Here is a 26,800-nt window from a genome sequence, read left to right on the forward strand (position 1 = left end):
TAAAACAAAGCATCACGGATTAAAATCCTCATTAGACTTTGACAATGGTTCAACAGTATATACTCAGAAACTTGTGCAAATAATGATGATACTAATTTCATATTGCTAATCAGTCCTAGTCTAAATATCAGGAGAACTGTGCATAACAAAAGCAAAAGAAAGGAGTGTTCTCCAAAGTTGCTAACTTTGGAAGGAATTCCTAGATATAATAGGTATGTGGGAAAAAAATCATGTTGACAGCATAACAATTCATTCACTTCCTAACATGACTAGTCATGTACTGTACTTTAGAGCAAACAATAAGGTTATTGTTCAGATGGGAAAACAAGCAATTTGTTGCAAGGCGAAAAGGTGAAAATGTTTTATAACCTGATTTTGTTTTGGCAGGCTGCAGGTCATTTTTCAGGTAATTTTAAGAGATACATTTAATAGACTCCTGTTTAAAGATTTGGTTATTTGTGAACGCAATGCTTCCTTCTAGGCTTTTTTTTTTTTTTTTGCCTTTTTGTGGGCGATTTTTTTCTCTTTGTTTTTGTTTGTTTAGATTCCATGGCCTGACATTCTCATTAAGTAAGAGCAGCGGGGGTCTCAGATAACATTATCTGTTTCTCTCTAGAGTGCCTGCGTTGGAGATTTGTGGCTGGAAATCCTTCAAAGGTGACAACACAGTGATGAGTTAATAAGACCCAGGACGGTGATGAATGAAGCTACTGGTGAGTCCAGTTTATGCTCCAATGAGAAGACTTTTCCAGAGCAGCCTCACAATTGTGTCCCCTCCTTTCCTTATTTTGCATCACTTTCTTGGCTGCATGTGGTCCAATGGGGATGGAGTTGGAAGGAGAGGAGAAAGAATTTGACATTTTGGAAGAAAAAAATTGAAATTTGGAAGGTCGTTCCATATCCACTCCCACATTTCTGAGTTCTATATATTCTATATATATAATTAGAGAGTTCTATTTCAATTAATGGTATTTGGATATTTGCAAACTGGGTCTTGAGATATATTGGTTTCCAAATTAATACCATTCATGTAATGCTTAGAGTATATTTTAGCCAATTCATTTTCTTTATTAAATGACATCTTATCTGGATTTGTCTTGGATTTTTTTTAAACCAATGAAACTATTTTGATGTTTAGCTTGACTTAAACATAATTTTTTAAATTTATTTCAAAGGCAGAGAAAGAGAGAGACAGACAGAAAGTTCCCATTGGCTTGTTCACACCCCATATGCTCTCAATAGCAGTGCCAGGAGTGGGGAGCAAAGCCAGGAGTCTGATATGGATAGCAGGAACCCAACTATTTGATCTGTTGCCTGCTGCCTCCTAGGGTCTACAAAGAAGGATGCTGGAGTTAGGAGCCAGAGCTCCTAATGGGATAAGGATTTCTTAACTGTTATGCTAAATGCCTACCCCTAGACTTTAAAAAAATTATTTTTAAGGCAGACCAAGACAGAGCACTCCCATTTGCTGGTTCATTCTCCAAATGCCCACAACCATCTAAAGTTGGGAACTGAGAATTCAGTCCAGTTCTCTCACGTGGGTGTCAGGGTCCAGATGAATCTGAGCCATCACTGCGACCTCCCAGGGTCTGTATTAGTAGAAGCCTGGGTTCAGGAGCCTTATCCAGTTTTGGATGCAGGTACTCTGAAGAGAGATGGGAGCATGCTAATCAACACCTTGACCAGTAGGCCAAGCGACCATTCTTTTACTTTTAAATTGAAAAAAAAAAGTAAAACCCATTTTTTTTCCCCGTCTAAGCACAAAATGGTAGGCACCTAGCTCTCCTAGGCTCCAAATAGGGAAATCTTTATGTCACTCCTCCCAAATAACACACTAGAAATATGCTCCAAAGCAGTAGGAAATATCAAAAATGTCTAAGAAAGATTTAGGCAAGTTCTCAAGTAGTGGAGGCAGGATTCCCAGTCCCTTGTATTCTGTCTTCAGAAACTTTTGTGGGCGCCATGGTCAGGCTGGATGCTTCTTCCTAGATTTGTTTATAGGTTCCTCCCAAGTATTTGGATCTCTCTTGTTTCCACTTGAATGTCTGTGGCTGACAGGAGCCATGTGAGCAAAAATAGTCAAGGGGCAAAGCAAACTCAGACAGGCTACAGTGAGCAGCCTGAAATATCTGCATTGTCATCAGTCAGTGCTAAAAGGAGGTCAGTGGATGTTTCTGGATTTGAAGCATAAGCAGAATATGGAATCTTGGAAGGTTTTTCTTCTATTGATATCCATGTGATTTGGAGGTTTTTGCTAATAGTTCTTGCTGCTAACATTGAGTGCCAGAATAAATAATAGTGGCCAAGGAAAAAAGTCCTTTGGAGCTCATTTAAAGAAAACTGAAAGGAGATTTTTCCTGTTAACCTGGGCTTCATCTTTCAACCCACAATTGAGAGAGATGGAGACAGAGACAGATATCCTGCAGTCTGGCGGACAATTAGTAAAAGAGGGGCTGCCGTTTTCAATTTAACTTTTGTGTTAGTCTTCATTACTGATTTAATGATTGTCGTATAAATTGGTACTTACAACGTGTTCCTCATGAATTTTGTCATTCTGCTTCATCCAACCACACTCAAAAATAGTATGCTTGACCACAATTTATGGATGGGGAAACTGATATGTAGATAGCGAATGATTTGTCAGGGGCATACAGTTCAAAAAAGAAAAGAAAGAGATGCATCTGAACTTGGGGATTCTGAATCCAAGCACCATGTCTGGTAGTTTTACAACAGTTTGATTGGTTTTGCCTTTATTTCTTCATATTCTTCACTCTCCTTTATTTGTGCAGATTACTATTTGAAAATACCAGGAATCTGGATTAAAGGGTAGCAAAAGATCATTCATCTATGTGACCATTCAGAGTAAAATTTGTGACACGTAAGAGGATGCTAATTGCTTCTTCTAAGGCTAGCACCAATTACCACAGATAGTCAGCAACCAGCTCTATCCCAGTTTGTATTGCAATTGTACTGTTTCTAAGAAAGGAAATTCCTCTTTAATGCTTTTCCACTCATAAAAATAATTTCTAGAATTTTTTAAAGATTTATTTATTTCTTTGAAAGTCAGAGCTACACAGAGAGAGGAGAGGCAAAGAGAGAGAGAGAGAGAGAGAGAGAGAGAGAGAGAAAGAGGTCTTCCATCCACTGGTTCACTCCCCAACTGGCTGTAATGGCTGGAGCTGTGCTGATCTGAAGCCAGAAGCCAGAGGTTTCTTCCGAGTCTCCCATGCAGGTGCAAGGACTCAAGGACTTGGGCCATCCTCTACTGCTATCCCAGGCCATAGCAGAGAGCTGGATCGGAAGTGGAGCAGCCAGGTCTCAAACTGGCACCCATATGGGATGCCAGCTCTTCAGGCCAGGGCATTAACCCACTGTGCCACAGCACCGGCCCCAACTTCTAGAATTTAGAGATACTGTGTATTCTAAGGAACAGAGCAGTCTTGTATCCACTTATCTGTATTTACAAACTGACCACTTGTTTGAACTTAGAAATGTCCTGTACATTAGACAACTGGGTAAAAGTATAAGGGCAGCTTGAGGGTATAGCTCAGCAGTGGAGGTAATTATTGGCTCTGGCATCACTAACCAGATTCAAATTTTATCCTTTGTCATTGATTTTTGCCTTGGACAAGTTAAATAGCCTCAACATGCCTCAATTTACTCATTTGTAAAATGGAAAAAACTACAGAGCCTAATTTATGGCATCATTATTTGGTTCAAAATATGGAATTCAAGCACTTGAAGGCCATGTTTTATATCAGAAAGTATTCAGTTAGCTTACTTACTCTTAAAAGAATGACACATTGATGACATTAAAGTCACCAGGTACAGCAGTGTACATTCGGAACAAAATATCCTGGAGTGTTGCTCAGCAGTGATGTAAGATTTTCCAAGTTCTCTGTGTTGAATTTTCTTTGTAGTTGGCATCACTTTCTTGCAATTCAGCAAATTAAAGCTTAAGTATCACTGTTAGCACTTCCTTTTTTTTCTCATTCTCACATAGAATTTGTCACTGAAACTTACAGCACGCATTATCCTTCCATTGCAACTCTGATATTACCTCCCTTTTATTCCTCCAGTTGGAACTAAATAATGCCTAAAGCAAAGGATTCCTCTCATCTCCCCCCATCTCCATGGGGAGCCACCTCTTACCCAGCCTCCTTGGCAGCTGCTTTATGGAAACTTCCCTTTTCCCCTTCAGTCAACTTTGAGTTTCTCCAGATGCCTTGACTCCTGTTTTAACTTGTCTTTCCTGCCCAGTTTTGGTCCTTTCATTTCTAGGCAAGTTCTTATCACCTGTACTTGGGTGCTTGTGTTTTTGAATTATCCTCTGCTCTCAGAGGTTATCATTGACCAGAATATTAATTTCAGATTTCCTTTGCTCCTTGGTCCACCCTTTGGGACAGTCCCAGCTCTTTGAAATCCAGCCTCCTGCAGAGTTGTGGTAAACCTTGCCAAGACAGGGATGTACAGTATTTTCAGTTAGGCTGGTCCCTTTACACTTAAATCTTCTGGAGATCTCACTAAAATAGGGATTTCTAGGTTAGTAGGTTTGGAACGTGATCTGGAGTTCTGTATTCATAACAAGTTTGCACGGCTGCTGCTCTCGGCGTAGCAAGGCCATCAACCTCCTACAGAACATATTAGCTCTTCTCTGTGCTTCGCCCTTTGTGTTCCAGTTACCGCTACTGCCATGCTCCATCAGATAAACCTGCTTCGTTTTTGTTAACGGCAATCTGCAACTTCTCAGAAAGATCTAAACATGTTTGTAGACCATTTGAGGCACTCTACATGAAATTCTTTTAAATATACAAAGGCCAACTAAATGACAATTCTCCCTTCAGAAATTTCCTCTCCTCCTTTTCAGTCCATTTTTTTTTTTTTTTTTTTTGACAGGCAGAGTTCGACAGTGAGAAAGAGAGACAGAGAGAAAGGTCTTTCTTTTTTCCGTTGGTTCACCCCACAAATGGCCGCTACCACCGGTGGTGCGCTGCGCTGATCCGAAGCCAGGAGCCAGGTGCTTCCTCCTGGTCTCCCATGCGGGTGCAGGGCCCAAGCACTTGGGCCATCCTCCACTGCCTTCCTGGGCCACAGCAGAGAGCTGGACTGGAAGAAAAGCAACCGGGACAGAATCGGGTGCTCCAACCAGAACTAGAACCTGGGTGCCAGTGCCGCAGGCAGAGGATCAGCCTAGTGAGCCATGGTGCCAGCCCTTGTCAGTCTTAACCTGCATGCAAGTTCCTGGTTTGCACCTCTGACTGGCCCTGTCATTTCTTTGCATTCATGGATAGTAGGTCTTTGTTCAGCCATTCACACTGACAAATTCACTGAGAGTTCAGTTGTGCAGTCCTAGCCTAAGCGAAAACTGAGGGTATAGCCAGCACTCACTACATGCTGGTTCAAGAGAATTATATTAGACAGCAAGTAACCAGGGCATGCTCCTGGTATTTGATCAAATTGTGGAGCCTAAGAAAGAGATTATGCTGGATGATTTTTCTATAATCCATTTTAGGTGTTTGCTTTTTGATATTAGAGCTATGCATATCAAATTCAAAATTGGAAAAAGAATTAAGCCTCAATATGAAGAATTCTAAGCAGCAGTTGGACATTACTCTCAGCTTTCCTCTTTTGCAGACAGTACTGCTTGAAATATGTTGTTTCTGGGGCTGGCATTGTGGCATAGCGGGTTACACTGCCACCTGCAATGGTGGCATCCCATGTGGGTCCTGGTTCAGGTCCTGGCTGCTCCTCTTCTGATCCAGCTCCCTGTTAATGTGCCTGAGACAATAGTGGAAGATGTCCAAGTGCTTGGGGCCCTGCACCCACATGGGAGTCCAGGAAGAAGCTTCTCCTGGCTCCTGGCTTTGGTCTGGCCCTGGCCTGGCTTTTACAGCATCTGGGGAGTGAACCAGTAGATGGACGATCTCTCTGTCTCTCCAAGTCTCTCTGTAATTCTGCCTTTCAAATCAATAAATCCTTTTTAAAAAATAAAAGTGTTGTTTCTATGATATCATGGATCTAAGAGAAATGTACCATTAATTTGTGGGTGTTAGTGTTTGAAAATTGCTAGATTGTTGTTTCCATTTTCATGGCTCTGTGATAATGTTTACACATTTTGAATTCTCTTTCTTTTTTGTCTTCCATTAGCCCTTGAGCTCTATGTGCCATAATTCACTTAAAGGATATGTCAGAATCTATTCTTTCCAATTACAATCTGATTAAATTATTTGCTTAATTATATTTGTGGAATTTAAAGTTATAATTTTATTAAAGTGTTACTTATTTGTATAAATGACTAATTTTCAAAAGACAAAGTAACTATTATAATAATTCTGATCACCAAACTGATGGTTCATACTCACTCTTATTATGTCAGCAATCAATATCTACTTTAGGAAATCATAATCCAAATAAATTTTCTCTCCTAAAGTTCATTAGATACAGGAAACTGGGAAAGCTCTGTAATTCAGGACTTGAATGAACAGAGTAGATGAGCAGTGATCCCCCAAAATCTTATTTTAATATATTTAACTGGTTCGGTCAGTAAATAGTGTGCAAACTTAGATTGGCTGCTTTATCTTTCTGACCTCAGTTTGCTCAATCACAGTATATTTTTTTTCAATTTTTTTTTTTTTATTTTTTAACAGGCAGAATGGACAGTGAGAGAGAGAGACAGAGAGAGAAAGGTCTTCCTTTTGCTGTTGGTTCACCCTCTAATGGCCGCTGCAGCCGGCACACCGTGCTGATCCGATGGCAGGAGCCAGGTACTTCTCCTGGTCTCCCATGGGGTGCAGGGCCCAAGCACCTGGGCCATCCTCCACTGCACTCCCTGGCCACAGCAGAGAGCTGGCCTGGAAGAGGGGCAACCAGGACAGAATCCGGCGCCCCGACCGAGACTAGAACCTGGTGTGCCGGCGCCGCAAGGCGGAGGATTAGCCTAGTGAGCCACGGCGCCGGCCAATCACAGTATATGTTTTAAGATTGACTTATTGGGGGTGGCGCTGTGGTGCAGCAGATTAAAGCCCAAGTCTGCAGCGCTGGCATCCCATATTGGCGCCGGTTGGTGTCAGAGCTGCTCCACTTCCAATCCAGCTCTCTGCTGTGGCCAGGGAAAGCAGTAGAAGATGGCCCACGTGCTTGGGGCCCTGCACGCATATGTGAGACCCAGAAGAAGCTGCTGGCTCCTGGCTTTGGTTTGGCCCAGCTCCAGCTATTGCAGGCATTTGGGGAGTGAACCAGCAGATGGAAGACCTCTCTCTCTCTCTCTCTCTCTCTCTCTCTCTGCCTCTCTGTAACTCTGCCTTTCAAATAAATAAATCTTTTAAAAATGATTTACTTATTTATTTAAAAGGCAGAATTGTAGGGAGAGATGAGGAAAGGGAGACAGAGAGGTATCTCCCACTGGGAGTTTACTCCTCAAATGCCCACAACAACCAGGTCTGAGGCACTCCACAATCAGGAGTCAGGAACTCTATACAGATCTCCCACATGGGTGTCAGAAACCTAAGTATTTGGGCCACCATTCACTGCCTTCCGAGGTGTATTAGTATGAACCTGGATTAGAAGAAGAGGAGCTGGCATTGGAACTGGCCCTCTGATATGGGATGCTGACATGTCAATCTGCAGCTTAACCTACGGTCCTACAGGAAATTAAGTGAATCAGATGTCTGGGAACCTACTACATTGGAGGACATAAGATATGTGGCTTTTTTATGCGAATATGTGTGCGTGTGTGTGAGACCCCTGTCTTCCAGGAACTAATAAGATACATAAATGTGTTCAGGGTAGATGAGAAATAGAATGAAATAGGAACTTTTGAATTAAAGAGACAGAAACTTTTGAATTTATCAATTCTTTGTCCATATCATATTGAACTTCTGCAGTTCTGCAATTTTGAGAGCATCTTAGCCACCTTGTGTTTGGGGCATCTGCAGGTGCGGTAAGTCAATCTCTGTATTTCTCTGTATCTTGTCTCCGTGTCTCTCTGCCTTTTCTGCTTATCTTTCAGTCTTTCTTTGGGTGTTACTTCTTATGAGCCTTTCAGGATCAGGAGCTCTGCTCTTGATATCCATAGTCCTTGTCTATGAATTTTATATAAATACCACAACATGGTGTGTGTTTACCCACTTGTTATCCCAGGAGATCAAAGATGTCAGATGAGGGTTTTTAAAAGAATCTCAGTTGTATGTATAGCTATTGCACAGTAGCAGTAACACATACAAATTAATCAGTTAATGATTAACCAATGTCAATAATTAAGTAATTATTGATGCTTGATAATGCTAGAGTGCTTTATGTTTCATAGGTTTCCATTGGTGGGGTTCAAGCTGCTCTATAACAATGTTGGTCAGTAGAATTCATTTAGTTATAGGTAATAGAATGTTAGAGTAGTATTTTTACTTTGTAACCAAAACTCCAGTAAGACAGAGCTTTGGTTTAACAATCAGTTTTTATCTCATCTAAGCAGCCTTCTCTGACCATCCCCATCCCCAGTCTTCTCTGACTTTATATCCAGAGCACCAACTGAATGTCTCTTCTTTGATAATACTCACATCCTGCTTTGATTTTTATTCTTTGTAATGTGTGTATGCTTTTTCAGATAATGCTGCTGTGGTTTCCAAAAGCACAAGTTTAATGGGTCCTTAAGAAAGTCACATCACCTAAGACTAAGAAGCTAGTTGTTAACTGGCTGGGTGTTGCCATTCGAAATGGGCAAAATATCAACTTGCAGTATAAAATTAATGAAACTTTTGGAAAGTTCAGACATTCAGTGATGTAACTGAGACAACTGTTTGCCAGCTACTGATTTATTTGTCAAATATTCACATATCTGAATTATCACGGAGGGAGAAGGTACTGACAGCTGTGCCATAAGGGTGCAATGGGCCAGCTTTGTCCAGCTAGGGCTACATCGAGTCACTTGTGGCCTTTAAAGCATCCAGAGGCCTAGATTCTACCCCTAAAGAATCTGACTTGGGAGGTCTTGGATGAAACCGCAGCACCACAGTGCTTAAAACCCTGTTCAGATTGCCCTGAAAAGAAATTAGGGTTGGGCATCTCTATAATAAGCTTAAAACAATTAGGAAAGATTTGTCTCAAGGACTTTGTGATTCTCTCAAGGGATGTAGAAATGTTATTGCTTTTGAAAAAGTGACCCTTAAGGCCTCAATTGTCTTAGTTCCTGAGAATATTTCTTGATGGTTAAGACTGTTCATGTGAACTAATGTGTTTTAGTGAGAACAGAAACAATGTGTTAATTAAAATCAACCATGAAGTTGAAGCAGAAATGCCAGCGGTCTACTGACTTGTTGATTGTTGACAGATTGGAACAGAAGGAGTTGAGCCAGTTCACATCCTATATGTGGTAGCAACTGGGATAAATGTGTTGATCTTTAGAAATTCTGTAACAGATCATTTAAATGTATTCATGAGCTTTCTCAGAAAGTCTGGAAAACAAGGAGGCTGTGTGGTCTAGAATAAAAGGGCTCAAGACCTTGGACCTCCTCCTAGGGCTGCCTCCTAACCACACATGTGACTTTGGGCCAATTATTTGACCTCTTGAGGTCAGTTTTCTTATCTGTAAAATACATGGACTGTATTAATTGTCATTCAGGTCCACTCCTAATTTAAAAATATATAATTTAATAAAATCTACAAGATCTCTTTATAATTCTAAGCCACTTAACAAGATTGTACTCTCCCTGTGGAAGCACCCAGTGTAAAATCTCTGCTGTTATATTTTCCCCTGAATCTCATAAATCAAGATAGTTTGTACTATTCACCAGTGCTTCCCGATACAGAGTAAAAGCACATTTCTGTTAACACCTCATATTTAGTTTAACCACTGAGCATTTGATAATCAGATTTCACATAAGAAAGGTAAATTCAAATGACCCCAAGTAATGGATCATTAGGTTCAGTTGAGTAAACTTGTTCTTTTTAATTTTTGAAGAATAATATGAAAAGAATTTAAAAAGTCTTATTTGTAAGTTTGTTGATTTTTTTTCCCCAAAGTGAACACACCCATGTAATCAGCACCTAAATCAACAAACAACATCACCGTGACCCAAGTACTTCCATACCTCATTGTCTTCTGATCACCACTTCCCATTTCCTCAGGGATAAACCACTATGCTGATTATTTTCTGCCTATTTTCATGCTTACTCATTTTTGTCTTCTTTTGAACAAATATTTTGAAATTCACTTATAGGGTAATATATACAGGAGATAGTTCATTTGTAGCTCCATACAGTAATCCATGACATGCATCTATCACAATGTTGATTATTATTTGGGTAGTTTCCAAATTGGGATCTTTATAAACAATACTACTGTTAACATTCTGAAATGCTTGAATGTCTTTCGGTGGTTTATATCTGATTTCTGTCAAGTATATTCCTAAGAGAGGAATTGTTGGGTCATGAGCTACATATACTGTTTTTTGGGTGCAGTAACCTATTGGTCTATTACTTGGCGCTGGGGTCTCAAGAATATTACAATCCCCTAAGTGCCAAAGCATTGTTTCTAGGGTTAGAAATATATTAAGGAACTATGCATGTCTATCTGAAACAGATAAACTTCCAGATTCAGTTTACTTAGGCTAATGTTGAAATACATTTTTTGTTCATTGAACACCAGCCACATAGTGGCATTTCATACTAATCGGTAGCAACAGGAACAATAACATCATAATGAGTTTGAAGAAAAATCCACCCTTTAAAAGCAAAAAAAGCCAGAAAAGAAAGAAAAACATCATGTTCTGCTAATGGTCCCATTTACAGTCATCTGGGGAGTATTAGGCACGGTGGCACTGGGCTTTGTTTTGCTTTGTGTTTATTTTAACTGAAGGTGCAGAAGGGGTGCACTCAGAACCTGGGGCAAGGGCCTCCCACACATCAATCCCATTGATTGTGAGATTTGCTGCATAAACAGTTTTATGGTTCTTTTCTTCTGTAGCTTTCCTGAAGGATCCATTTTTAGGCCTTTCAGAAAATCACCTGCTCATTATTTCCACTGTGTGGGTGGGACAACTTGGCCCAAATGGCAGTTCCGATGTCTTTGTGCTACTATTATTGGAGATTTGTTTCTGCCAGAGGTCACGTCCACCTTATCACTTCGTAGCCTGCCAGCCCTTAAAAGGAGGGGGCTACTTCAGGCAGTGTATTCTACTCAGACTCTTAGCAGATCCTGAGAAAATCTGTGGGTGCCTAAGTGGGTGTGTTCAGGAAAGTAGAAAGCCCTAACTCATCTCCCACAGAAAATCAGTCAAGGTCTGAGAAGGGCCAAGTGGACCATAATATCCTTCCCTATGGGCTTATGAGTAAGGTTCACTCCTCTTACACTTGTAGGTCTTGGATCTGCTGTTCTGGAATTAGAGCCTGAGACAGGGATTGGATTCGTGTGATTTATTGAGGATGTGTATCCACTTAATAGAGGGTAGAGAAGCAGAGTAGAGGTCAAATAAATTCACTATATTTCCTGAATCTCTGCAAGTTCTGTAATATGCATTGCACTGCCTACATGCTTGGGGACCCAGAATTCTGAGCCTGCTTGCCTTTCATGTCCTTCATCAGTTGCAAGTCACCAGTAATTTTCCTCGAAAGGAGGATCCATTCAGCCAAGGATACTTCTTCAGGGAATAGGACAGCTAGGAGCCCTTAGTTGCTATCAGGAGCTAGGGAGTAGATACATGGCTGACCAAATAGAGTAATACTGGCATGTGTTACACACACCTATTGCGATTCCTAGGGATTTTACCATGGGAGTGGAAAGAGAGGTGTCATTTCTTTCTAAACTCTAAACATTTGGTTGGCCATATGGACAGTAGGAGGACAGTTTGTGGTGGCATCTTCTGCTTACCAGTAGGCATTTAGTGAACTTTCATCAGACTCAATCCAGAAACAATCTGTTCCTCCTCAAGTCCACAAACACTCTATACCTCTTTTCCTCACTCCTAGCATCTCTCACCTATCATAGCTAGCTGAAAATTCACTTATCCTTAAAAATCAGCAAAATCCCACTTCCCTTTCAAAGTAAAAAGTATACCCATCACCATCAGCTTAATTTAACCCCTTCCCTTTTAGCTCCAGTCACTCAATCTAACATTTAATTAGACTAGGGTTGTGTGCTTTCAAGATAGATGACCTCATCTTCCATAGAAGACTGTAAATTTGTCTTAGATTGGGATTCTCTAGGAGCAGATCCTAGGATGAAGATTTGAGTGTGAAGGTGTGATTCCAGCAAGCACTGATAGAGGAATGGTGAAGTGAGGTAGGCTACCCAAGGTGCACTATGTGAAGGTCAGCACTGTCAGCGACAGGAGGTCCTCTCCTGAGGACCCACAGTAGAATCTGCAATGCACATCTCAGAACTGTGCAGTTTCAGAGGTTGAGTAAATGAAGCTTCGTTCCCCCAGTTTTGTCCTCATTTGTGAGGGCATAATCTGGGACAGCTAACTTTCTTAGCACTGCTGGTATATCCAAGCATGGTTCTCATGGCAGAGAACCTTCTTGAGCAGAGATGTAGGTGTTTGTGATAGGACGGCAACTGTGTAAGTGTTAAGGTGGCTGGAGATGGGGGCATAACAGCATCTTCCCTGAGCTTCTGGAAGGCAAGAATCACATATGCATCTAAATACCGCATCCCAGCTTGCAGGGAACATGCTGTAACATACTTATTTATGTCACTGATTTTCGGTTGCTGTTGGCTGGGAAGTGGTATAAATGGGAGTGTTAGGCACATAGTTATATTAACAATCTTGTAAAAATTGAGGTGCCTAAGGCAATAACTCAGCAAATTCAAACTAATTTTTTTCCAAGATTCAATGTCACTGTATCTGTGCTGTACCAGTTGGTAAAAAGTGTTATGGATACCAGATGCTACTAAGGAGTTTTCACACATATGATGAGTCTGTGTCATAGGTTGGATATTCAAGTACATTTGGGGGACATTAAAATTAAATGCAGTTTAGAAGACCTACAACAAAGGTGGACTTCTAAATTCAACCTCTAGCTGTCACAGTACTATCTGTAGTTCTCATATTCTCCTTTCTCTGTGACAGTTATTGGATTTTTCATTCCTTCTCTAACATTTGCCCGAGTCCTATAAAGTAGGTTGCTTCTGACAAAAGGGATAACTCTGGGCTTTTCTCTTCTATGTATCAAGTGTATCATCTTACAATAGAAATTTCATAGTTCAAATGTAGCATATGAACTTACCTCCTTTACTCTTACAGTATTTCCCATTCATGCACCCACCAAGTATCTTTCAAGTGCCTGTGCTACGTGCCAGGCACAATTCTGGATATATCATTGCACAATCACCTACCCACCTTCAGTGGGTTTGCATTGTAGCTAGGAGAATGCCTTCATTCAGTAAACAAAATTAATGAGTAACCTATATAGTACATTAGAAGTTGCTGTGTTATGTGGGAAACGAGAGCAGAATGTGGGAGATAAGGAATGTTGGTGAATCCATGATGATTTGATAAAGAATGGTCATTCTAGGTAACCTTGAGAAGGTTGAACCAAAAAACAAGGGAAAGAATTTCGTATATCTTTTTCTGCATTAGTTGGATGCTACATTATTCCCTTTTCTTTGAAATATTCTATACATTTTGTTTTGTAAGTCTCCTAGTTCCTTCGATTGACCACCAAATCGTCCTCTCTCCTAGTCCACTGCTGTCCATTTCCTTCCACATGCAATGATTCTGACTCCATGATTTTCTTCTGGCCTCTTTCAATGTGAATATTATTCCACAGAAGCAAAGCCATGCCCCAAACACTGTTTTCCCCTACTTTTAGAGTAAATCTAACAACTATTTCTGGCATACTCAATGTTTTACTTCCGATGTTAAATCTTGTTCTCATTCCTTTGCAGTGCTTAGACTTTTAGGAGCAGAATTTCTCTTCATTCATGGTCTACTTATCCCTGCTCCATCTTCACAAAAAAGAAAAGCAGTGCAGTCTATACATTTCATGTGCTTTATTTACTTGGTTCTATGTGCTTTGATGCACATAGGCCTGAATGACCAAATGCCTCTTAGGACTCGTTCCTAGTCTAAATGCCTGCTTCTCTGAGGAAGGCTTCTAAAATGTGATCAGTTTGTTCTCATTTTTTTGGGTAGTCTAATGAGTCTAAGCAACGCAAAAATTGCATTTCTCCTTTTCCTGCCTCATCATGCTCTCTCTTGCTCTATGATGAGGTGCTGCAGATATTGGGTTTCTTTTCACAGAAACTCTGTCCAGGAAATTGCTTTTTCAAATCTTTCATTTATCCTGTCTGACCTTCAATGTATATGCTGTACATTTATAGATAATAAGGAATTCATTATTCAAGAACCAAAAAGTGAGGAAATATCTCTCAAGCCATATCAAGTTATTTTGTTATATATATATATATATATATATATATATACACACACACACACACCAGCTATTACAAATTTGTTCTGGGTCTTAGAATACATAAATTAATTTATATTTAATTTAAGTCATAAAAGTGAAGCTGCAATGAATTGAAAATGCAACAAAAATTGTTGCTGCTCTCAAATATATCTGGAAAGTGGAAGGCAAAGTGAATTTCAACTTTGGTTTATTATATATATGTATATATATATGTATATATTGCAGCTTCACTTTTATGACTTAAATTAAATATAAATTAATTTATGTATTCTAAGACCCAGAACAAATTTGTTATAGTTGGTGTGTGTGTGTGTGTATGTATGTATGTAAAGTACATATAAATCAGATTTGGACAAATCAAATCTTATCTGAAATATACAAGAAATCCCCAATAAACAGGGAATTTATCTTGTCTACAAAATGATATTTTTAAAAATTTATAATCAACTTCTATATGGTCAGTGTTTCCAATTATTTTCTTCTTTTAATTTGGTTTCAAATCAGCTAAATTGAGCCTAAGATGAGTTCATCAATAAGTGTTTTTCATTTTTGACAAACTTATGAATAATGTTAATTTGCAGCATGAATTAATCACAGAGGATAACTAAATTTTCTAAAAATGTGTTCTTTACCCTTTAATTGTCCTATGGATATTGGGATCTGGTCTGGCAAACTTCATGGAGTGTGTCCACTGAGGTGACCCAGATCACATGAAAAATGTAACTAATCCACACTTCTAACTTGACATGTTCACTTGGCAGGATGCTGGCTTCAAACTTGGACCCTGTGACATCCTGGATACAGCAGCTTAGCTTCCACTGACCCACACTCCCCTTGGGACTTCTACCTTAGTTGGAAGGATTAACAAAAGAAACATTAAAGCCCTTTTGTTGTTGTTTAGCCTGGGAATCAGAAAACATTAGGAAGGCTTTTTTCCTCTGTTTCTTTTTTAGAGAGGGAATCTACCTGACATATTTCATAAACTCTTATCCTGTTACCCGTTCTACCTTAAAAGAACAAAATCCAGAAGGACCTAAGAAAGAAAGCCTTAAATCCCATTTTAAAGTACCAGATGTCTACATAGCTTTTTTTTTTTTTTTTACAAGAAAATTGGTGGTCTATATTTTGTCTCAAAGCCTGAACTCATCAAGAGGTCATTAATTGATATTAATTGTTTTTTATATACTAAGATATATACATCAGAGTAGGATTTGGGACAATAATTAAAATTATTTGCATAATTTAAATAAGAAACCCTAGATTTTTGAGTATGGCATGGGTTCATACCTGAGCCTCAAAGATTTACAATGCTAGCGTTATAAAGGAGATTTCATTGTCTTTGGTTTTAATAAAGATATTATGAGTTTAAGCCCAGAAAAATGTGAAATTTTAAGATTATAACAATGATTATTATTCCATCAAAAGCAAAAGCTACATTTGTTATCTATTTTCTGAGCTATTTTGGTAGACATAGCTGACAAAACTTGGTAAGCTGATTCAATACTAGCTATCTGACCATACAGGGCCTCTCCTATTCCTTCTGACATGTGTAGGCTTTATGTGTATAGAAGCCAAAACAAACATTATTTCTCAAGGACTTATGTGATGATAAGGAGCCACTATGGCCCATTCTGTGGGCCCAGACCTCAAGTAACACGTGAGATGGAACTCCCTGGATATATGTCCTTATTACTTCAAAATAATGTTTACCACCTCCAAATGGAAATGACTGGAAGCATCCTGCTGTCTCATGATCCAAAGCAGAATGAGATGATCAGTGATGCACAGGTGGAAACAGAAGGCAGAGAAGAATCTGCCTATGCACTGAACTGAAGTTCTAGAATTAAAGTACCTGACTGGTGCCAAGTGCTTGTTAGTGTCATGAGGGCTCAGTATCTGCACCAAGAGGTAAGAGTCATCCCTTGAGCTGTAGGATAGTGATTGTGATTGCCTATGTGCAGTTAGTGCCTGCACTACTGAGCTCTGTGGTGGAATTAGCAGGCATCACAGCTCAAAGAAACTCCTTACACAAAGGGAACTCAAGTCATGAAGTGGGAACATGGTTCTGTCACTTGATAATTTTGCTCAAATTCTTTCAGACACTTGTAGCAGCAATCTCAGAAGCTGATTTTTTTTTAAAAGGATTTATTATTTATTTGAAAGGCAGAGTTACAGAGAGATCTTCCACTTGATGGTTCACTCCCCCAAATGGCCGCACTGTCAGGGCTGGGCCCAGCTGAAACCAGGAGCCTGGAATTCCATCCCAGTCTCCCAAGTGAGTAGAAGGGTCCAAGGACTTGGGTCATCTTCTGTTGCTTTACCAGGCACACCAGCAGGGAGCTGGGTTGGAAGTGGAGCAGCTGGGACTCGAACTGATGCCCTTATGGGTTGCCAGCATTGCAGATAGCAGCTTAACCTGTTGTGCCACAATACCAATCCCAGTAGCTGATAGTTTTTTAATAAGAAAATGCGGAGTCTGAAAGATAATTTGTTCTAACAAATCATTTTGCAAAGATATGAGAAGGACCAGAGCTGTGGCTCACTTTGTTAATCCTCCACTTGTGGTGCTGGCATCCCATATGGGCGCCGGGTTCTAGTCCCAGCTGCTCCTCTTCCAGTCCAGCTCTCTGCTGCAGCCCAGGAGGGCAGTGGAGGATGGCCCAAGTGCTTGGGCCCCTGCACCTGCTTGGGAGACCAGGAAGAAGCTCCTGGGGGTGCTTCTGGCTTTGGATCAGCGCAGTGCCAGCCATAGCGGCCATTTGGGGAGTGAACCAATGGAAGGAAGACCTTTCTCTCTGTCTCTCTCTGTCAATGTCTATAACTCTACCTGTCAAAAAAAAAAAAAAAAAGATATGAGGGACAGTCATGCTGAGATATTTCATTGGCTGGTGTTTAAACTCAGAGTTTCACTTCAAAAACAAAGAATGAAGAAATCTTGAAAGTAATTCCTGAGAGCATTCTCATAACAGAAGCGTTTTTGTCAATGAAGAACCAAGACAATTTTTTTTTCTTTCCCTGTCTATCTCTCTGAACTTTCCACTGTGCCTTTTGTTTTACCTTCCTCTCCTCTTTTCCCTTTTAGCCTTTTCTCTGTGTTTCTCTTTTTTTTAACTTTTATTTAGTAAATATAAATTTCCAAAGTACAGTTTATGGATTACAATGGCTTCCCTCCTCCATAACCTCCCTCCCACTCGCACCCCTCCCATCTCCCGCTCCCTCTCCCATTCCATTCACATCAAGATTCATTTTCAATTATCTTTATATACAGAAGATCGATTTAGTACATATTAAGAAAAGATTTCATCAGTTTGCACCCACACAGAACATAAAGTGTAAAATACTGTTTCAGTACTAGTTATAGCATTAAATCACATTGGACAACACATTAAGGACAGAGATCCCACATGAGGAGTAAGTGCACAGTGACTCCTGTTGTTGACTTAACAATTTGACACTCTTGTTTATCGCCTCAGTAATCACCCTAGGCTCTTGTCATGAATTGCCAAGGCTATGGAAGCCTTTTGGGTTCTCCGACTTTGATCTTATTCAGACAAAGTCATAGTCAAAGTGGAAGTTCTCTCCTCCCTTCAGAGAAAGGTACCTCCTTCTTTGATGGCCCCATTCTTTCTACTGGGATCTCACTCGCAGAGATCTTTCATTTAGATTTTGTTTTGTTTTGTTTTGTTTTGTTTTGTCAGAATGTCTTGGCTTTCCATGCCTAAAATACTCTCATGGGCTCTTCAGCCAGATCCGAATGCCTTAAGGGCTGATTCTGAGGCCAGAGTTCTGTTTAGGACATTTGTCATTCTATGAGTCTGCTGTGATTCCCGCTTCCCATGTTTCTCTTATTATTTTCTGTTTCCATAGGTGAAGGAACACAGAAAGAACACAACATAACTTCAATATAATTGTCTTCTCTTGTGTCTTTTTTTGAAAAAATATTTACTTATCTATTTGAAAACTGGAGTGAGAGAGAGAGAGAGAGAGAGAGACATCTTCCATCTGGTTCACTCCCCAGATGGCTACCGTGTCCAGGGTTGAGCCACAAGCTTCATCACCCACATGGATACCAAACACTTAAGCCATCCCCTGCTCCTTTCCGCAGGCCATTACCAGGGATCTAGATCAGAAATGGAGCAGCCAGGACATGATCCGGTGCCCATATTGGATTCTGGCAACCCTAGACAGCAGCTTTAGCTGCTACGCCACAATGCCAGCCCCTTCTCATGGCTTTTAATCAGCATCTTTCAACTCATCCTGCTAAGCTTATTATCTTGTTCTTTTAAATTGGACATTTTAATGTGGCTTTATCACACAAAGATCTCAGAAGCAAGTGGTGATTTGGGGGTTTTCATGGCTGATATTTTTGGCTTTCAGTCTCAGAAATAAAAACATGTAAAAAGTACTCAAATCAGCAGAATAAGTCCCAGTTTTAAAATTAAACCCATATTCAAATTACAATATCAGTAGTCAAATTTTCTTCTCTTAAAAAGATGTATTGACAATAGTTTTCAGTGACAGAAAATTATCCTTTATGTGTATCAGAGACCAAAACATAATAAACTTTGAGAAATTGACACTCAAGTTAGGATATCTTTTGATATTAATATCCAATGCCAGGCTGGTAGCTTTATGCTAAGCTACTTTGGAAAACATTCCCAGGCACAACTGTAGCCTGTAAACTCTTCTACAATTTGTAAATATTGGTGGAGAACAAAATGTAGAAGTGGGAACAAATGGAACTTAAAGACCCACTTAATTGGCGTCTGTGTCAAATCTAAGGATAGCTTTCTCAGGTTCACGGAGCATACAAGAGAAAGTCTTCTGAGTTTCAGAACTGATCAGAATTAGAATAAAACCTAAACCTGGTGTGCTACTTTTCTACAGTATTTCCATCTGATTTTGCAAATTTCCAGTGGAAAAAATCATTTATGATTCTATTCATACAGTTTTAGGGTGCTGAGTCCATAATCGAGGTACTTGTTTGACTTCTATGCACGAAGGAATGGTTGTAATTCTTTCCAGAGTTATAGTTTGCGAAGCTGTGGACCCTCCGTCACAATTTCAGAGAAAGTATTGAGCATATTTAAAATGGCACCTGATTCTTCATTCACTTTGTTAACCAAATTAGCTTGTTTCCTAAAGTGCCCAATAAAGCCATGAGAGATTTCTACTAATGGGTTAAAAATAGCACCTTTTTAAATATTGGTGATTTTTTCATATCTAGTCTGATATTTTTTAAGGATGAGAGAAGCTTTTCAATTAATTCAAAAATCTTTTTAGTTAGTGTTTAAGTGAGAAATTTATAGTTTCTCACATACATTTTTCTGAACTGAGCAACTTCCGATGAGGCATATTAAATCATTTACGAGCAGAAAATCAATGACTCACACCAGGTGAACAGCACGTTGCTGTGTGTCATTCAGTTTTAGAATTTCTTCCCACTTTAAATTTATTTCTGATGACAGTCAGCTTCTTAAGATCGTATCAAATACCTTCACCTCTCGTTGGGACAAAAGAATACAATGGAGCTACTTAATGCAAGAGGGAAGTGCTTTTAAGATTTCTACCGAGAGAATTACCTACTTCTGGGGCTAAGGACAATTTTACACATTACCATTTATGAAAGGACTCCCAAATTGAAATCCAAGACAACTGCTATCATTAATCCATTTATTCCTGTAATAATTTAATATCCTTCATGGGTTGGTTATCAGGACAGCTAGCCAGTTCTCTGTCCCTTCACCTGCCTTGATTTTCTCATAGAAGAGTCATTTTAAATATAAATCTTGACTCTTGCCAGCAAAACTTTCTCTAGTCATCCTTTATACTAGGCAGAGTATCTGGCTTCAGAGACTTATTTTCCAGATATCTCTAACTTTTGCTTTCTGTGTTCTCTTTATACCCTTGGCTCTTACCATTTTGGTATTTGTATGCCTGAATTCCAACTGCCATGGCCTGATGAGTTTATCTGGCCTTTAAAGCCCAATTTGCTCATGCAAGAAGCAGCAGGAAGTACCAGGGAATTAATTCCCATTGGTGCAACCTTTAACCAATGACTGAGGGAGTCAGTGTATAAATGCCCCAGCTCCTGGCCAGCACTGTGGAGTAGAGGGTTAAGCCAACACTTGCAATGCCAGCATCCCATATGGGTTCTGGTTTGAGTCTTGGCTGCTCCACTTCCCATCCAGATCCCTGCTAATGTGCCTGGGAAAGCAGTGTAAGATGGCACAAGTTCTTGGGCCCCTGCACCCACATGGGAGACCTGGATGAAGTTCTTGGCTCCTGGCTTCAGCCATGGCCATTGCAGCCCTGGTCATTGCAGCCATCTGGGGAGCGAACCGGTGGATGAAAGATCTCTCTATGTCTCTCCCCTTGTCTCTCCTTGACTCTGGCTTTCAAATAAAATAAAATAATAAATAAAAATTCCTCCCCTTCCCTTGGGGAAGCCAACCCTGAGGCATGTGTTCTACACTTTCCCAGAGATCCTCCATAGGACTGCGCCCAGTCATCCATAATAACTTGCTTGATAAAGCCACCACATTTATTGCTTTCTCTTGCCAGTCTCACTGCCATCTATTTCCCTACCAGTATTTTCTAAGATTCCCTCCCTAAAAGTTTGCTCTTGAATTCATCTCAGGTTCAAGTCCTGGATCTACATCTGGAGAAATTCTGGAAAAATTGTGTAGAAACACTTTCAGTCTACGTCCTCTAAAAAGAACTACATAGGGGCAGGTGTATGTGAAAGCCAGTTAGGTGGCTGGTTTCAATGCTAGCATCTCATATCAGAGTGCTTGTTCAAGTCTTGGCTACTCTGGTTCTCTTCCAGCTTCCTGCTAATGGTCCTAGGAAGACACTGGAGGATGGCCCAAGTACTTGGCTTCCTGTCAATCACGTGGGAGACCAGGATGGGTGCCTGGTTCCTGGCTTCAACCTGGCACAGACTTGGCTGTTACAACCATCTGGGGAAGGAACTGATGGATTCTGTCTCTTCATTTCTCTCTGTTGATTAATCTTTCAAATAAATAAGTACTTTTTTTGTTTTTAAAGAACTAAATAAGCAGTTCTCATAATTGTTCAAGACTAAGTCTCCACCTTGGGGAAAATTTTCTAGGTGTTTAGTTTGTAGCATATCATTGCCTTAGGAAATCTGACAGAGCATATGTAATTGAATTTGGTTCACTTCAACCATGTTAATTAACACTTGCTTAGAGATGAACTCTGGTCAGCAGTCTGAGACTTGGATTATACAATCTTCGAAAGATTTGCAGCTCAGCAGATCTAAAAGATGCAGATCTATCTCAAAATTAAAATGTTCTAGACACAATTTCTGAAATTGTTTTTCTGATAATTGTCCATACTAAATTAAAAAGAACATTCGTCTTTGTCCCCTTTCCTTTTCCTGTAAGCAATTTAAGAACAAGTATAATATAGTTTACCAAAGCCCATGGCAAGACTCTTCTATCCTCAAATTAAAATATTGTGAATTTTCTTTAAATAAATTTTCTGAAGTTCATCTCCAGACCACAGAAGCAGAACCTCTGGAATTCAGAAATTCACATTTTATGATTCCCTAAAAATGATTTTCATAGTCTAAGTCCCATGGGCTTGGTGCTTGATTTTTTTTTCACTTTTCCTTTCTTCTAATCTCATGGTTAAGTTGAATCAGATTGTCCCATTCTTTTGACAATCTAAAGGAAACATATTTGCATGTACACCCTGTGGAACAGTATTTACTCAAGCCTGGGCTCAACAGAAAATAATATGCTTCATAAGATGTCCAAATTCCTATAATAAAAATGAAACAATAAACACATAGAAATATGAGGAAGAAATTACACCCATTAAATGCATCTAGCCCGATGAGTGATAGGATGGCTGCCTATTCAAGTTGGAAATTTTACACATGATCGAAGCTTTATTTAGTCTAATGGAATGTGCTTCCTGAATTTGGCTTTTAACTAAGCCAGAGCACAATGGTGAGTATTATGTGATTGGACTGAGCTCATTCCCTTCTCCAGGTCATTGTGATTCAGTCTTGACTGCCTCTTTCTCTCAGGTAGCCCAGCGCCCTTCAGCTCCTCTATGGTTTAGAAAGTCATTCGGGTTGCTACAGAAACAGACTTAACAGTTTTTATACACCTCTTTCCAGGCTCTCTCAAAAGTCTTCTGGAATCATTGGGAAGACTTAGCTTTATTTTACAGTTTAGGAAACACCAGCTCAGTGATTTATGGAGATAAAATTCACAAAATATGTCACTAGTGGCCAGGATTAATGAGCCGTCTCATTGCTGGATGATCACATGGGTGGACAGATGCCAAGCTTATCACACCAGTAAAGTATATGTTATCCTCAGTTGCTTTTACAAGGATGCAGTATGAGGGATGCTTTGAAAAGATCATGAAAAAATGAAATTAAAATATGTTTATTTTGGTGAAAAAATTTTGAAATCCATTCAGTTTTTCTTAACACACAATTTCCATGAATTTGTTGAAGATCTTTCATGTTGGCTGTTTTTAAGGACCGCATTGAACGCATCATTCTTGGAAGTTTCAGCATACTCATGTATGACCTTATAGTTATGTGTCTTTATGTAGACATATATTGGGGAGGTAGGGATGTACCAAAGTCTAATTGTAACATGGGCTTCTGAAGGCTCTTTTTTTAAAAAATATTTATATATTTAAAAGGCAGAGCAAGAGATAAATATAGATAGAAGATAGATAGATAGATAGATAGATAGATAGACAGATCGATCTTCCATCCACTGGTTCACTCCTCAAATGATCTCAACAGTCTGCCATAGGCTATGCTAAAGCCAGGAACCAGGACCCCATACTGGTCTCCCACATGGATGGCAGGGGTCCAAGCACTTGAGCCATCTTTTGCTGCTTTTCCAGGTGCATTAGCAGGGAGTTGGATTGGAAGTGGAGCAGCTGGGACTTGAACTGGTGCTCCAGTATGGGAAGCTGGTGTCACAAATGGCAGCCTACCCCACTATGTCACAATGCTGGTCCTCTAAATGTCATTAATTCAAATTTCAAATCTTTGTCTTCATGCATTGCTTGGTCACTGAGAATAAACTCATTAGTGACAGAACTGAGAAAGCAATGTCAAGATGCTCATATATCCTTGGAAGAATTTTATTAAACCCCTCTGCCCCTGTCACTCTGGATTTGCCACACCATCATTCAAGCAGATCTTCAGGGTTCAAATTGTTTTGAGCATTTTCATCAGCTCCCAGGGGACCTTGATATCAGAAGGAATGTATTCCATTCTCAGGCCCTCAACAGTGATGAATTTCTAATGTAGATGTGAAGGTTGTGATTGGCCAGGGATGTTGCGAAGTGGCCAATCTACTGAATCTCTTCAGACATTCCAGGGATGAAGCAAACCACCTGCCTTTGTAAAACATCCAAATACTAGGTCTTCCTAAAGACCTTCTTTAGGTCTTCCCTTTCTCAGACCTTTCTGAATCTATCCACACACAACGAGAGGGACTTAAAATAGATGGAAGAGAACCCTTAAGCTATTTTCTTCCAAGACTTAGTGTGGCCTTTATTTTGGACCACTGGCCTGGGTATGAATTCTGAGATGTGTGCAGTTATCAGATAGTGATTTAGAATTTCTACTGACCTACAAAAGACATTCTCTATTAAAACCTAAAGCACATCTCAAGTTTCTCCTCCACTGGAGTGTAGACTGAAGATGGAGCATTATCAGACATCACCCCTGCCTGTCTAGGTCTGAACCCCAACAATACAATCCCGAGGACTTCAGTCTTACTAGCAGAATTTCTCACATTGCTGATATTGTGGGATTTACAAGGAAGGTCCATGCTGACTTCTATCTATTTTCCACCTATGGTCACTGACATCTTCTAGCCCATTATCACATTGCTGAGTTCAGGGGTTGGGGAGAGTCAGTCTTCTTTCTCTAATGTTAAAGTGTAACCATATGGACACAGACATCTTGATAACTTAGGTATAATTATTTCAGTGTAGTCACTTGTATTTGACTCCCGTTTCCATTTCTTATAGTTTCCAAGTCTCTTTGGGAATGCAAGATTGTTTCTCCTGGAAATGGTTCTAATTGAGCAAAAATATGCAATTGGGCACATCAAACAGCTTCCTACTGTCTAAAGGTACCTGGACCAACCTCAGTCTGTCCTGGACATAGGATGTAAGCACCAGGGTAACAAATATCAGGAAGAATATTAATTCACTAATATTTAAGTTATCATATGAAAAAAATTTGCTTAAAGCCAATTTGACTGCTATTTGTATATCAACATTTATCACTCAAAGATTAGAGATCTTAATATAAGAAAATCATTTTGTTTTTTCCTGTATTATCTATGAATCACCACTAAATCAAAAAATTTATGTTTAATTTTTCTAAAGTATAAATAATACCACCACTGTGTTTCTAATTCTAATTTTGTATTGCTATATGCTCTTTATACCATAAAAAAATCTAAAGAGCAAATTGGTAAGTAAGTAGATAAAGATCTTTCTAAGGTATGGAAAGGAGATTTCACTGTTTTAAGATAAAGAAACAGTGGGGCCAGTGCTGTGGCACAGTAGGTTAATCCTCTGCCTGCAGCACCGGCATCCCATACAGGCGCCAGTTCTAGTCTCAGCTGTTCCTCTTCCCATCCAGCTCTCTGCTGTGGCCTGGGAAAGCAGTAGAAGATGACCCAAGTCCTTGGGCCCCTGCACCCATGTGGGATACCTGGAAGAAGCTCCTGGCTCCTGGCTTCGGATCGGCACAGCTCCCGCCGTTGCAGCCATTTGGGGGAGTGAACCAGTGGACAGAAGACCTTTCTCTCTGTGTTTCCCTCTCACTGTCTGTAACTCTACCTCTCAAATAAATAAATAAAAAATCTTTAAAAAAAAGATAAAGAAGCAGTAAGATAATTCAACAAATGACACACATACACACAAATGATATTTAATCCAAGTCACTTTCTCCTTAATTTTAATAGGTGATTGCAGTTCAGTTCAATGTAGGTGTATACCATATATCGTTGATTCATAAACTCTTCTCAATCATTCATTGTTTCACATGCAAGTGAGAAGTTGTATTCATCAGCATGCCAGGAAACAATCTCCATGTTTCCATGGCTTCAACCACAAACATTCATGCCTTACTCACATTTGTCGCCAGCTGACTTGGAGTACTTTTTGTGTCCTCTCACCCTGGACCATGGATGGAGGATTCCTTTGGCCAGGCCACTGTTGTAAAAGAAGGGGCAATTGCCAGTTGTGGGGTGTGCATTAGCTTAGTGGTCAAGACATCTGCATTCCCTATTGAGCACCTGGCTTATGCTTCCTGTTTATTCAGACACTGGGAGGCAGCTATAATGCTCAAGTGTTTGGGTTCCTGTTATGTCTGTGGGAGACTTAGAAGGAGTTCCCCAATCTCAGCTTTAGCCTGGCCCAACCTTGGCTGTTGCTGGCATAGGGGGAATGAATTAGTAGATGAGAAAGTCTCTCTCTCTCTCTCTCTGTCTCCCTCCCCACCCCCTCTCAATCTGTGTGTGTGTGTGTGTGTGTGAATGTGTCTGTCAGCCTGGATCTCTCAAAAATTTTTTTGAAAATGTGTGGCCAGTTTATATTCCATTGAGTAAAGCAAGTCAGATGACTAGGCCCAAAATTGAGGAGGGCAGAAAAATAGATATCTTCAGGGCCGGCACTGTGGCTCAGCAGGTTAACGCCCTGGCCTGAAGCACCGGCGTCCCATATGGGTGCCGGTCCTAGTCCCGGCTGCTCCACTTCCCATCCAGCTCTCTGCTGTGGCCTGGGATAGCAGTAGAAGATGGCACAAATCCTTGGGCCCCTGCACCCACGTGGGAGACCTGGAAGAAACTCCTGACTCCTGGCTTCAGATCGGCACAGCTCCAACTATTACAGTCAATTGGGGAGTGAACCAACGGATGGAAGACCTCTTTCTGACTCTTCCTCTCTCTGTGTAACTCTGACTTTCAAATAAATAAATAAATCTTTTTAAAAATCCCTTTTTTAAAAAAAAAAAGTATCTTCTACAGAGAGACATTGAAATCACTTAAAGGGAGACAGGGGATGCATATTATCACAGGCAAACAGGGAGTGAGTTATTGGGAACAGCAATCAATTCTAATACAGAATGGCTTATCGTAACATTTACTCTCATGAGTGTTTGGAAATACAGGGAGTTTCTCAGTGTCTTAACTGGATTTGTTCATGCCTTTGAGTCAGGATTTCTGCACGTTAGGATACAGTTGGATATAGACTGGCCTGGGAATGACTGCCGTGGGCTCACCTGCGTTCCTTTCCCACATTTCTCATTCTGCATCAGGATAGCTGAGGCTTGTTCACATAGCAGTGATAGGGTTCTAAGAAACAGAGCTCA

The 26,800-nt window shown here is 40.1% G+C and overlaps 1 long non-coding RNA gene across 2 annotated transcripts; it reads left to right on the top strand.

Annotated features, from left to right (window-relative positions):
- Positions 1–221: 221 nt before the first annotated feature.
- LOC138844202 (uncharacterized) lies at positions 222–25,305 on the top strand. Of its 2 annotated transcripts, none has more exons than XR_011379755.1 (4): positions 222–406; positions 617–713; positions 24,448–24,589; positions 25,070–25,305. It is a non-coding gene; the product is annotated as an uncharacterized LOC138844202 (long non-coding RNA). The 2 variants fall into 2 exon arrangements; XR_011379754.2 differs by having other exon boundaries at positions 233–406; positions 24,448–24,551.
- Positions 25,306–26,800: the final 1,495 nt, after the last annotated feature.

Source organism: Oryctolagus cuniculus, chromosome 11 (genome assembly GCF_051225735.1).
Source record: "Oryctolagus cuniculus isolate XC-2025 breed Fujian yellow rabbit chromosome 11, ASM5122573v1, whole genome shotgun sequence".
NCBI lineage: Eukaryota > Metazoa > Chordata > Mammalia > Lagomorpha > Leporidae > Oryctolagus > Oryctolagus cuniculus.